Here is an 11,662-nt window from a genome sequence, read left to right as displayed (position 1 = left end):
GCCCCTGACAAGAATGAATAAACTGACAGGGTTCATGAACTGAAACTGTTGGGAAAGTCCCATGGAGGACTTAAAACATCTTGGTCTGTTTCCACAGGTTTCTTTGCTCCAAGTCACATGTTCTGCATACTTTATACTGAAACTCAGCAGCTATAGTTAGACTACTCTTGCATTTAGGACATAAAACACATTAATGCTTTAAAATGATGCAACTTCTGTTGTCACAAGCAGTACCTCGTTTTATTCAAACTGACAATACAAAAGGTCTCTTGGTAGGGACAGATATAAGAAATCATTTATGACTATGAACAAGAGTTATAAATATAATCTTACAGGCAAACCAACAGAGGAACAGCAATCATTTTATGACCATAATGGAAATGTAGCTAGACACTTTTAATATGGCATTCTACCATGAGCATTTCTCATTTACAGTCAAAATGAACACAGTAATGGGCAATCACATTTTGCAAGTAGATGTCAGTGTTAATGTTGTTGCAGACAGTTCTCCATAAAAGAGTACCCTGGAACATAAAATTGTAAACCTGTTTTTCAGTAAGCACTGCAACAAAGCTGATTTCACCTGAGAATGGTCATGGCACTCTTTTAAAGTCCTGGGGAAAAGGTGAAAACATGCTTTAAATGCAGAGCTTCCAGGGCAAACACAAATCATCACTTACTTTTTTTAAAAAAGTTAAGCACAACTTGTGATCCAACACAGTGTAAGATTAGGAGTACTCGCATCGCATGGTATAAAAATACTCGCTCTTTTTCTTCTTAAAATATCTCTCAGATTTTACAACATTGTTTGGCAGATCGTGCTTTAATATTGATTGTCTTTATTTACGATAATAATACAGTATAAAAAAGTTTAAAACATTTTCCTAGATAAATAGATGTGTGACAGAGGCTGTAGCAAAGTCTTGAAGGGTTTGGGAATTATATATACAGTTCCGAAACCTGCATGGAAAGAAAAGAACCACCATTAGATGCTGACTGCCATGCTTGCGTAAAGTTACCAACAGATAATTTCAAAAGAAACAGCAAAGTAGCAGATATGAAGCATCTTTTTTAGTATACTGTGAAAATATGCACAAGTCATCAAACATAGAATGAAATTAAAGAGTGTTCTGTATTTAAAGTGCAATGAATGACATCCTAAAATGCAAAATGTTCACAATGTAGACAAGCACAGTGATTTAAGAAATATCTTTAGATATATTGTATTTACCCTTCACCTTCATCATTGCTGAAAAGGGTTTGAAATAAAACCATTCAGTTAATGAATTAATAATTAAAATGAAATCTTGTTACCAAAATAATAATATTTTTCAATCATATGGGAAAGCACTGTTATGAAATGCGTATAGACACTGAAAAGAAAAACAGGACAGATTCAATTATTTCTTCAATCCCTTTAATCCAAGTCACTAGAATATGCTTAAGTTTTATCTCTACATGGTGTACAGCTGAGGTAGCTAAAAGTTGTGCTACATTTGAGAGCATTACACTTATTGTCTTTCTAATGCTCAAAGCAAAGTGCAGAGAAATAATTATTCACTGTGCTAACTTTACTCTATCTATCAAAATTGTTGTGCCCACTCCTTGAAAATTAGTTTCTCATGTAAACTCCATGGAAAATACTGTTGTGTAAGTAAACTTACCATAATAGTAGATGTTTGATTGATCACTGTAGCAGTGGCCTAAGGTATATAGATTCTATCCTGGTAAGGATCAGTAGTGAAGCTAAGGTTGGGCAAATGGGGCAATTGCCCTGGACACTGTCTTGTCAAGGGTGCTATTTGCTGATGTTAAACTAAAAAAAAAAAAAAAAAAAAAAATATATATATATATATATATATATATATATATATATACATATATACACACACACATTTTTTTTAATTAGATATAACGTTTCCCTTTAAGGGAATGGCATCACATATGTCCCACATGGATGTCTAGGCCTTCTCTCTCCGCTTACATCAGCTAACTTGGGCACAGTCCCCAAAGACTTCTAACTGGCTGAGCAGGTAGAGGGAGCAGTGCCACAGTGCAATAAAGGCAGTCTCTTTAGTTAAATATTAGGTACCCACTGCGAGTTGGTGGATATCCTCTTTTGGGTATCGAAATTGCTTGCTGTGGGCACATTTGGTGGGGAGAGAGACTGAGTGGGCAGAAAAAAAACAAGTGTCTGAGGTAAGTACAGTTTCTTACTAGTAGGCTTGTTGTGCATACATGGGCAAACTACTAAAGGGATCATTGGGGGAATTGTTTAATTTTTGTACTTGTATATACTTGGACAGACTGCTGAAGGGTAATGTTTCAATTTGGTGTTTGTGCATACTTGGATGTATGGCTGAAGGGATTGTTGGGGGGGGGGAAATGTTTAATTTTGGTGCTTTTGCATATTTGGACATACTACTTAAGGGGCTGTTGGGAGAAATGGTTCACTTTGGAGTCAGTGACTTGATTGTGCAGACATAGACAAACTAGTGAAGGAGTCAAAGGGGAAATGTGTTATTCTGGAGTCATTGAAGTTTTTATGCATACATGGACAGACTACTCAAGGGGTTGTTAGTCTGGGGAAACGTGTTTCATTTTAGGGCTTATGTGTATTTTCTTGGACAGACTGCTGAAGGAGTGGTTACCGAGAGAAATGCGTTTCATTTTGGTGCTTGTGTGTACATACTTAAATAGACTAATGAAGGGGGTCATTACTTAGGGGACATGTGTTTCAGTTTGGTGTTTGTGTGCATAAAATTGGACATACTCCTGAAAGGGTTGTTGCTTGGGGGAAATATGTTTCATTTTGATGTCATTTGGCTGCTTGTGCATGCATAGACAGTCTACTGAAGGGATCATTGGGGAAAATATTTCATTTTGGTGCGTTTGCTTACTGGGACAGACTAGTGAAGTGGTCGTTTGGAGAAAGCTTTCATTTTGGTTCTTGTACATACATACATGGACAGACTACTAAAGGAGTCATTGAGGGAAATCTTTTATTCTCATGTCAGTGACATGCTTGTGCAGCCATGGAAAGACTATTAAAGGGATCAGTGAGGAAATGTTTCATTTTGGAGTCAGGAGGTGCTTGTGCATACATGGACAGACTCAGTGAAGGGGTCATTAGGGAAATGTTTCATTTAGGAGTCAGTGAAGTGCTTGTACATACATGCACAAACTACTGAAGGGGTCACTGGGGTAAAGGTTTCATTTTGGCACATCTGCATAATTGGACATACTACTGAAGGGGTCACTTGGGGAAATATTTCATCTTGGTGCTTGCATTTATGCACAAACAGAAACATTTTTGTTTTTATTTTCATTATTCCAATCACTGTTGTGAATGGATTTAACCAAGAGCTTGGACAAAATAGGGGAACATGTTCTTCCCTTTTTTCTCAAAATCTCTTTGGAAATTTTGTTTAAAAAATCCACGTCATACCCACTATGTTCAAAAAGGCCCTTAATAAACCTTCATTCAACCTTTCATTTAGGAAATTTTTGAGAAAAAGGGAAGAACAATTTCCCTTATTTTGTCCAAGCCCTTGGTTAAATCCATTGACAACAGTGATTGGAATAATGAAAATAAAAACAAATTTTTTTCTGTATGTGCCCTTGATATGTCTGCAGATAATCAATGTATCAGAGGGATTATCAAGAATAACTGGAATATTATTAAGGGCAATTGGGAATATATGAGGTTGTAGGAACAGAACCAAGTTTGTTTATAAGAAAAATGTATTAAGTTTTTATTACAACATGATAAATATTGGTTAACCATTCCCAGCACTAATAAAGCTTGTCGATATATATATATATATATATATATATATATATATATATATATATATATATATGAAGGTCCATATATTAGTTTTATGCCTATGGATAGAACTTTTGGGAGCCCTGACATTTTACTTGTCGATCTAAGGGTGTTGTATATGCTGGTATTTGTTCACAACATTCAGCTTTTTATATTGGGATGACTGCAAGGGCTATACAAAAACGAATAAAAGAACATCTGTATTCTGTAAAGAAAAATGATGCCCCATATAACACTCGGCAGAATACACAGGTTTTAAAAAGTTTTTGTTCTATGTCTTAGATAACCTGCAAGTAGATATTAGTGGGGGTGACTTTAAGAACAGACTTGAACAAAAGGAAACCGAATGGCAATTAAGATTAAAAGCTGACTGTCCTCTGGGGTTTAATAAAGCTATTAATATTAAATGTTTTTTAAAGGATAGGAGGTAACTGTTGATTATTTTATTCTACTGAATTATTGGAAAATGTTTTTTATTCAGTGGAAGAATGTATAAAATGATGGTATGTGTTTCTTAGTGATATTTATGATGAAGTCTTTTAGCTGGTGGATGAAAGTGGTGACTAAAAGGAATTTTACACTAATTTTTGGGTTGGCCATTTTTTTAACTGTTCCATGCTGATTGGTTCAGATCAGGGTGGATTTTTAGCTTTATTACTGCAAATTTGCAGAAAAACAAACTGTGCTGCTCAAAGTATTATACTGTATGTCTGAGCCAGAGGCTGGTGTAAGGCTTTGGAAACCTCTCTTCTTCCTTTGGTGTTTAAGTAGCTGAAGAGTATCATAAAATGGGATAGGTGTATATATAAAGCAGTACAGAAATAGTTACTGGATTTAATATTTAGGATTATTACTGGGTTTTTATAAAATGTGTGTTTATAATTAAAATGAAGCTAACTTTCGCTCAGACACTTTATGTATTAATGACTAGCATGCAGATTGGATGTATAACTATCACGGTTTGTGTGTGTGTGTGTGTGTGTGTGTGTGTGTGTGTGTGTGTGTGTGTGTGTGTGCGCGTGTATATGTGTACATTCATAGGTTAGTACTAGGCTATCCTTGTGGGCCATTTTAAGCTTAACCTTACTTCCCATCTCAAAGGTCAGAATCAAACCCTGTACCTCATGAGTATAAGAAAAACCCAGCATGACTCATACTTTCAGGAGAAATTTAATCCAAGGGATCATTTTTTTTCTCCAATTTTTTTGTTTTCTTCTGTGGCTTACTTGCATTTATCTTTATTTGTTATTTTTGCTGGTCATTTTATAACTGAAATAAGGCACACTGAGGTACAATGTATAATGTCTAGCAGAGCACCAGTTGTTAAACAGTAAACACGCTCGCTGTAAGTGTCTAGTATCTTAATCTTATGATACTAGGGCAAGCTGTTAGCAGACAGCAAACCACACGTTGCTGTGTAGATCATCCAGTGGTCAGTGAACTAGCACTAAGTATTAATACACTGTGCTACAAGGAGCTGTCAGTATGATGCAAATTTCAGGTACAAACGATGTTGCAATGCACAACTAAGCTTTTTTGTGCAGTATACATACATATATAAACTCTATTGAAGGGTCAGGATGTATATTTTAGCTGCTTCTCCCTTGGGTCATGATTTCCTGTCTGTGCCACAGTTAGTTCATGTTTTTCTGTGTTACAGTTTATATTTACCAAGCTGTTAATAGTATAATTTGTTATTCTGCTGTTGGCAGTTGGACTGTACTTGCAAATATATGTGGATTGTGCTGAATTCTGCTTTACTTTTAATATCTGTCTGTTTTTTTTTTAATTGCTAAAACTGTGTTGTGTCGTGTTTGGTAATGCATCACATGATGGTTAAATGATTACCTTTGAAAAAAAATGCGTTAAACTTTCAATAGCACTTCCTGTTTGGACAAACTTTTGAGCCTATTGATCTCTTATGTCTTTGTGAAAATTTGTTGTCAAGGCATTTTTCCCACCGCGTTCAAAAAATTTTTTTTTGCTTGGGGGTGCTAGATGAGGGTCTTGCCCTGGGCTCTAAATGGCCTAGCTACTCCTCTGCTAAGGAAATAACAGCCAGTCAACTTCCAAAGTTTCAGGGCACCTTCCACATGCCCAAACTGTTAAGCAGCTTGAGCTGAGCTGGATAAACACTGGCTGAGGTACCAGGCCCTTCAGAACTTTCCTGCAGCCAAAGACAGCACTCCTCAACAGGCTTTGAAGAATCGATGGTCAGCTTACACTGTTCCATTGCTGGGCAGATAAGTTCCCACTGGGGAAAAACCTTCCACTTCTTATTTTTATTCTTTAAACTTACTTTCATGTTTAGTAAAGTATTTTAATCAAGGAATGTGTTTTTAATGACTGTCATATGACTTTACGGAATGTTCTAATGGGAGTGCACTTTTGCAATTTCTAACAGTTTAAAAGCTATTTTACAAATTCTAAAGCAGTTTTTTTGTAAAGAAATTGTGTTTAAATTACTTTTTGGGGCTGGAACAGTGTAATAAGACTGCTTTTTATTATGTTTTAACTGGGAAAGTTACTTATAAATACTTCTTATATTTTACTGGCTTATGCTGATTAGTTTCCCTGGGGAAAAACACCACTTTCAGCTTGACCGTGGAATAAACTACTGTTCCCATGGTCGGCCCTTCTACCTGCCCCAGAAAGAAAAAGTTAACTAAACAGGCTTTGCTACAACAGCATTATTACTCAAACACTGGAAGCAAACAGTAAGCTACCAGTTGATCCAGACGTGGAGAAAATTGATATATATTCAAATAAACATTCAAGTAAAATGAACATGACTAACATTACAAACCTTTAAGTTAAACACTAGGACTATTTTTTAAAATTATTAATTTTTAAGAAAAAATATGCAAATAATTGCATGCCAGTGTATAATTGTAACAATCAGTACTGATGGGGGAGATGAACTATGCAACATTTACCCACTTCTGATTCTAAAAACTAGATGACAGCTTAATTGTTCCATATGTTGTTTGTTCTTAATACTGCTTTTTATTTCTTAGTATGTTATTTTTTACTTGTTTATTCTTTCTTGTTAGTGTTTGGTTTAATGCTTAAGGTCTTCACCTTATAGATACAAGGTACAGGCTTTGATTCCGATCTCAGGTTATTGACTAGGCTGAAAAATGACTCTTCAGGGCAGTTAGCCTGGTATTCATTTAGGGCAGCAAATGGCAAAACAGATAGCATTGTTGCCTAAAAGCAAAATCTTCCCGGTTCGATTCTCAGATGTGGTGTCTTGTAAATGGAGTCCATATGTCCTCCCTGTGTTTGTGTAAATTTCCTGCAGGAGTTCCAGTTTCCTGACACATTCCAAAGACATGCAGTTGGTGGACTGGACACACTAAATTGATCACAGGTGTGAGTATGTATGCGAGTGTGTGGTGTGGAAGAACTACCTGATGGTGTAAACTTTATCTCTAGATGATTGTCACTATTGATGTGACACCCTGACCCCGCGTGCGAAAATGGGAGGTAAATCGCATCCAATGTATTACAGGGAAAATAAAGCAGCAACACTAAATGCAACTAAAACAAAATCTGGTTTACTAGATATAAATACAAATGATTTGGACCTACTTAACCTTCATCACTGTACAAATCATTTAGCTTAAGATCCTCCTACATAACTACTCACACAGTTAATTATTCAAAGAACATGAGCCAATCAACATACGTTATGCAGCCACCAATTCTGAACAGAAAAACACAAGTGTAATAGCCCCATCCAAAGGAAATATAAACACTTAACTTCAATATGTTCCCAAACTAAAACATCTGTTGAAGCTCACAGGTCCATCTGCCTGTGACATATTGCCATTTGGTCTCAGGTTTCTGTAACCATAATGCCTTTATTCTTTCCCCCCGATGCTTCTATTCAAACAATGTAAGCTCCACAAAATGACATTTTTGTGTCGCATGAGTACTGATAACAAGCACTGTTAAGAATGCTCAAGCCTTGTGGATAACTCCATTTTCCTTGACATGACAAAAATTAATGTTTAACTACTTTAACCGAGCACAGCTTCTTATAAGAGCAGTATTTTTTCGATTTACAGCAATCCATATACATTTCATTCCAATAATTTTTGTTCTGCTAAAATCATAACTCAGCCATTAACTTTACCATCCAGGACATCCTTCCCACCTTCTGTTTACTTATTCATTTCCCTACCAACTGGCCCACAAGATAACCTTGCTGCTATATAGGGCTTACCAAGACAGCTCCTTTAGACCCTGCCTCCCTTCCAGAATGGTGTTTATCAGTACAAATCTCCTTCAAGTCCTGTTTTCCTTCTGGTGAGGCTTTATCCTCCAAGTCAGACTAATAGCTGACCCCAACCTACCAGTCTATATTCAGTTAATTCATACCTGTCATGTTTTTCTCCCCAGAACACATATGAATGCCCAAGGATTAACACTGACTGTTGACCTGCAGAGGCAGAAAACAAAGATAACTAGTAATTATTATTTAGGAACATAATATAACAACATCAACAGACAAATAAACTGTAGTTCAGTCTTTTCATAGTGTGTTCCCAGCACTGTTTTTCTCTGACACCTGCTTAGAAGACAATTCATGACAGACTCCACTTCTGTCCTCTTTTACAGCCTAATAAATGTCCTGTATTTATTGAAGGTCCTCTGCCACTGTCTCTCACTTGACCATCTGCTGAACCCAGAACCCACGGGTCTGGCCAGTCTTTCCTTGCAAATCATGTGGGTACTGATCTGACCATCTACAAAATCTTAAAACTGCAGCATTCTACTGTCCAGCTTAGGAATGGATTGACTTCTTGACTTCCATTTCAATGCCCAAAGATGTGGCCCAGCATATGTCCTGCATGCAGCACCCACATTTTCCATCTATTTAAGTTCCTGATGTGACATACTTAGCTGTTGCTATGCTGCTTGACTGTTGCGTACTTTAATTTTCCCATTTGATCTGTCTTGATCTGGCTAACAAGATCAGCACAGTGCTACCTAAATGTTGCACGTGCCCCTGGCCAGCCTCAGTAAGAAGCTGAGATCCCTTAGAAGATCCTCCACAGCAAGCTACAAAAACAAAATTGCCACTGATTCTAAGGGCAACCACAAAGCATTCTATAGCTATGTCAAGAATCTCAATGGCAACACCCAGATCTGCTCTGAGTTACAGCACAATGGCACATAAATTACAGAACCAACTGATATTGCCAACATCCTGGCAAATAGGTTCAGTGCTAACTTTACCACCCTCTCACCCCCTAAAGGGCCCATATCTATACAGGAAGAATGCAGAGTCCCTGTAATCACATCTATGCAGGTAAAAGCTGCACTCTCTAAAACCAAAAACACAGCATCCATGGGACCAGACAACATCCCAGGCTGCGTTTTACATGAACTTCAGAACGAACGGGCTCCCCACCTAAGCACCATGTTCAATCATAGTCTCATGTCAGGCTTTGTGCCCACTGAATGGTGCGCAGCAACAGTTTTCCCACACCACAAAGGGGGAGCCACCACTAATCCTGGGAACTATCACCCTATTAGCCTGATGAGCATGGTCTGCAAGGCCATGGAACGTATCATCATGGAACTCATAAACAAAGACATTGGTAACCTCCAAACTCTGGACCCCCACCCAGTTCGGGTTTGTGAAAGGCAGATCATGCCTTCTGAACCAGATCGACTTCTTTGAGGCAGTCACCAAAGCCGTAGACGAGGGTAAGGTGGTTCACACAGCCTATCTTGACCTCGCCAAGGCTTTCAACACCATCTCCCATTCTGGAATTATAACTAAACTCACTAAACTAGGTATAAATCTCTATGTCACAAGATGGGTTGCCAACTGGCTCACTGACAGAACCCACACTGTAAAAGTTGACTTCAAACTACTGACAAGTGGAGTACCACAGGGTTCAGTCCTGGGACCTCTCCTGTTTGGTATCTACTTCTCTGAATTACAGGCTAACACAGAAGGTCTCTGGCTAATGATGTTCTCAGATGACTTCAAACTAGGAGCCATAGTCGAGTCTGCAAATGATGTGGACATCCTACAGAAGGGCCTCACTGAGACAGATGCCTGGTGTCAGAGGCATGGCCTCAAGCACAATGCCAAAAAGTGCATCGTCATCCCCTTTGGTAAAAATTCCATACCCATGAACTACCACATAAACGGCAGTCTACTTAACACCGAATGTGTGATAAGAGACCTTGGGACCCAGGTGGACAATAGTCTCTCCTTTGATAATCACATCGTCACTGTAGTCAAAAAATCCTTCTCTGTGGCACACCTCATCACAAAAGGGTTGTCATCCAGGAAAAAAAAGGTCATTGTTCCCCTCTACTCGGCACTCATTAGACCCATTATAGAGTACAACACCCCTTTTGGAATGTACCTCAAAAAACATCTGCAGCAGCTGGAAAGGCCACAGAAGTACCTCACAAAGAGGATTACTGGCCTCAGATGCCCTACAATGACCGTCTCAAAAAACTCCAGCTTTACTCTGTAGCATATTGCCTACTCCAAGGAGATCTCTGCCTAATATATAAAACTATGTTAAACCCAGAGCTGTTGGACATGCTACACCTAAAGAAATCCCAATCCCTATGAGCTACACACTCTAGGGACCTAAACCTTATTACCACAACAAACAGGACATGCTGGAGGGATAGATTCCTGTCCCAGAGACTTCCTATACTCTGGAACAAGCTACCCATCTATGTCAAGCAAGTTCCTCATTAGTACTCTTTAAGAAAAATCTTGATGAGTGGATGGGAAATAGGAAATACACCCTGGGGATCACTTCTGTGGCTCTGCTCAACAGGGGCACAGGAAATTAACTTTCTTGGGTGGCATAAGCCAGGGAACCTTGCTGGCTAGGCTTACTTAAGCCCTTGGGCCAATAGCCTAGTACCTACCTATGAACCTATGAACTATAATTCAGCATTACTTTCACTGCCAAGAATCTTACTAATCCTGACTACTCCTTGGTGCATTAGTAATCTTAACACTGTAAACAGTTCATCATCTGCCTCAGTCCAGCATAAGTTATTGAGGTTTTCCAGTAAGCTTAACACTATGTCCTGCATAAAACCTAATTTGCGTGGGAATGTAAGTCCAACTTACAGTTCTTGGTAACCTAGAAGGACTCATGTTATAGATTACTCTTTTGTGGCATCACTTTCCTTAAGTAAATGCATTTTGTTTTCAGTCTGAGGCAGATGACCAGAAATGGTCTTACACAAACACTCCATGTCGAACTAGCAAAAGCCTTACTATAACCTAGTTGTCTGCCTCATTTTCACTAATCCTACCATCTGTACAAACTGCTGAAATTTCTTGAGATATGTAAAATAGACCCTACAAGGGACTGGAAGTCCACGAATGGCACAATATCTAACTTGCCTCCCGTCACCAATCTTCCATAGCACCATTGGTTTGATCCTTATATTTTCTATCATCCTCTGAGATGGAAAATAGGACAGGATGCCAGATACCTGCCAGGTATATATATATATATATATATATATATATATATACACACACACACACACACACACACACACACACACACACACACACACACACACACACACACACACACACACACACACACACACATACTTTTTGTGAATAATTTATGCTGCAGTATCAACAGTCTGATCAAATGGCCTGCTTTGTGTCTCCTCACACTCCTGTTTGTTAGCATGGTGACCCATGCCTTACTGTCCATCATTAAACTCATATCGGTGTTAGACTACCCAAAAAAAGAATAAATAGATACATTTTGGAGAGGTATTTATGAAGATCCTGTGGACATAACAAAGGTACTA

General features: G+C 38.2%; 1 protein-coding gene across 1 annotated transcript in view; it reads right to left on the bottom strand.

Annotated features, from left to right (window-relative positions):
• Nucleotides 1–213: 213 nt before the first annotated feature.
• RBPMS (RNA binding protein, mRNA processing factor) overlaps nucleotides 214–11,662 on the bottom strand; it is a 1,623,413-nt gene continuing 1,611,964 nt past the window's right edge. Inside the window, exon 8 of the transcript XR_006363155.1 lies at nucleotides 214–960. The gene's annotated coding sequence lies outside the window, so the exon portion shown is untranslated. The remainder of the gene's footprint in view (nucleotides 961–11,662) is intronic.

The sequence above is a fragment of the Protopterus annectens genome, chromosome 17.part0 (genome assembly GCF_019279795.1).
Source record: "Protopterus annectens isolate FY-2018-M chromosome 17.part0, PAN1.0, whole genome shotgun sequence".
NCBI lineage: Eukaryota > Metazoa > Chordata > Ceratodontiformes > Protopteridae > Protopterus > Protopterus annectens.
Note: the sequence above shows the minus strand (reverse complement) of the source record. Positions and strands in the feature narration are given on the sequence as shown.